Raw genomic sequence first — 2,845 nt, forward strand, 5'->3', positions numbered from 1 at the left:
GAATAAGAGCGACGCCTGTGAGCTACTAAAGGTAATTAATTACTATTTGAAATTTAGGAATAAATATTTTCCTTAAAATAATTATGAGTTACATTATGAATTTGATTTCTTAGTAATTAAATCATAATTTCATTATTTAATTGCAGAAAAAATTTGTCCTCGGGAATAACATGAAGACACATGCACTGAAGAAGTTAAGGGAGGGCTGGAAGAACAGGAGGGGCTGCTTGTATAATGCAAAGAAAGGCGACGAGATGATATCCCTAGAGGAGATGCAGGCAGGTGTGCCAGATGGCGTCCCTGCCAACGATTGGGCATCATTTGTCTAGCTTAGGGCAACACTTAAGCAGAGGGTATGACTTTAATTTATTGTATTATTGTTATGTTATTGCCATACAAGTTAACTAAATTTATCATATTTTTGTTGCAGCGTCTTTCTCGGAGAAACATCGTGAGTCGCAGCCATTAGGATATCCAACATACAACCTGTTCGAAGACATTTATTGTGACCTATAATGATATTGTGAGTAATATTGCAAATTTAATCAAATTATATGTACATGTACATATAAATGTGAATTTAAATAATTAAAATGTTTTTTTTGGTTTATTATAAATTGGCAGGGGAGGAAGATGCAGCAGGAGAAGGTACGAACGCCCACCTGTGGCGAGATGTGGCCACAGCTCCATAGGCATAGGGACGACACTCCTATATTTCAGTAGGCCGAGGAAGTTGTTGTTAGTATTTAATTGCAATTTTATTGCTTATTTAGTGTTTAAATTTAATGTTCACATTTTTATTATTAATATTATGTTAATTTTATTTAAATTGATAAAATTGTTTTGGCAGGAGAGGATGACCTAGAGTACTACAGAACTCCAAGAGTCTCAAGGGTCAGCTGTGGAGTCTACCACCTCACTCAGGGCAGGCTTAGCTAGACTTAAGCACCTAAGACGAGTTAAGGAACTCAATTTTTTGGCGCCACACTGAGTGTTGTTTACAACCGGGGCCATCATGTGTCTTCTGAGACGAGGACCTCCCAGTCAACAGCAACATCACATCAGACCTTTTATGGCACAAGGTGTCCCAGAAAGCCATCAGTCGAGCAGATTTGTGAGGAGTTTGAGCTCAGTATTAAGCTCGTGAGGCCTAGCTTAAGGCTTGTGAGGCCAGGATGCAGGCCAAATATGAGCAGTAGATGGAAGCTGCCAATGCGATGATGGAGATTGTTTGGCAAAGGGTAGCTCCTGACCTTCCTGCTCTTGTGCTGCCTAATATTTCCATGGACGATGATCTTCCGCCCCAACCAGCCCAGCCCTAACTCGAGCCTGCTGCTGATGATGATTTTGTGGAGTCGTCATCACAAAGGATCAATATTTGAGGATTTTTTTTATTTTTATTATCAGTCAAACTTTTTTTTATTTATGCATTACTGTAATTAATAATTAAATTTTAATTTTCATGCAATTCTAGATATTTGAATTAGTATTAGCAATTTTTATTATTCAAAAATTATTTGATAAGATTAAACATGAATTAAATTTATTAATTACATTAAAACATAACTATTAAATTGGAAATTGAAATTAATAAAAACAAATTAATTGAATTAAAATAATGTTTCGTTCAATTCTAATTTATTGGAAATAGAAATTATTAAATTTTCAAAAAAGAATATTTATATGGGATAAATAAAATAATATTTCAAATTTTAATTAAAAGTTTATATTCGATTCTAGATAGTTGAATTAGTATTATATTTTTTATTACTTAAGAGATATTCTAGATAATTGAATTAGCATAAATCATGGATAAGTCATGGATCAAGTTACTGCACACATGCCAACAATATTTGGCCGAATTAACCTCGTTTGTAGAATTTGCTTCTATGTATGCAACTAGTAATGGTAAGCTTCTTTGTCCATGTCCTAAATACAATTTCAATAAGTGGCACCCATAAGATGTTGTTAAAGACCATTTAATTTTGAAGCCTTTCCCACAAAATTATACATTTTGGTTTTTCCATGGTGAGCAACACGATATGATTGCTCAGTCAACTCCTGGAATTTCCCGAATGTGAATTGAAGCAGAGGAGTTTGACCCTATCAATGACACTATGCGTGATGCATTTGGGATTCACGAACACATATCAAATGAAGAAGTATAGGGACCTGAATTAGAGTTCCTAAGAAACGAAGCTACTTGAAGTTTTTTGGATCTTATGGATGATGCTGATAAGGCTTTGTATCATGGGTGTACAAAGTACTCAAAGCTATCATTTATGGTAAAGCTATATCATATAAAATGCTTATGTAGTATCACACACAAGGCAATGTCAATGCTCCTAGAATTATTGACAAACACATTCCCCCATGTGAATTTCCCATCATTATTTTATGAAGCGAAGAAGATGATTGACAAGCTTGACTTGAACTACATGAAAATTGATGCCTACCCAAATGACTGTATGTTATATTACAGAGAGCATGCAAGCAGAGAGACTTGTATAAGGTATAAGACATCTAGGTACAAGCCTGCACGGAAGGGAAAAAAGTAGAAGAAGAAACCTATAAAAATTCTAAAGTATTAGGTGCTTTAATATTTACTTAAATTTTTTATAAATTATGTCATTATTAAACTAATCATAATTGTTTTCATTTTCTTTACAAATTATGTCATTACTGAACTAATATAATTGCTTTAATTTTTTCTTTAGAAATTATATCATTAATAAGATAATATATTTGCTTTATTATTTTTTAAATTATTTTATTACTCCAGTAATATATTTGCTTCATTGTTTTTTTTTTTTTACAATTATTTTGTTAATTAACTACTATATAT

The 2,845-nt window shown here is 32.9% G+C and overlaps 1 long non-coding RNA gene across 1 annotated transcript; it reads left to right on the top strand.

The window, feature by feature from the left end:
* The first annotated feature begins 285 nt into the window (after nt 1-285).
* LOC114762021 (uncharacterized) lies at nt 286-711 on the top strand. The gene is made up of 3 exons (XR_003742212.1): nt 286-353; nt 431-523; nt 625-711. It is a non-coding gene; the product is annotated as an uncharacterized LOC114762021 (long non-coding RNA).
* The last annotated feature ends 2,134 nt before the right edge of the window (nt 712-2,845 follow it).

This window comes from Neltuma alba, unplaced genomic scaffold, assembly GCF_004799145.2.
Source record: "Neltuma alba isolate B1F8T4 unplaced genomic scaffold, ASM479914v2 tig00011174_pilon, whole genome shotgun sequence".
Classification (NCBI taxonomy): Eukaryota; Viridiplantae; Streptophyta; class Magnoliopsida; order Fabales; family Fabaceae; genus Neltuma; species Neltuma alba.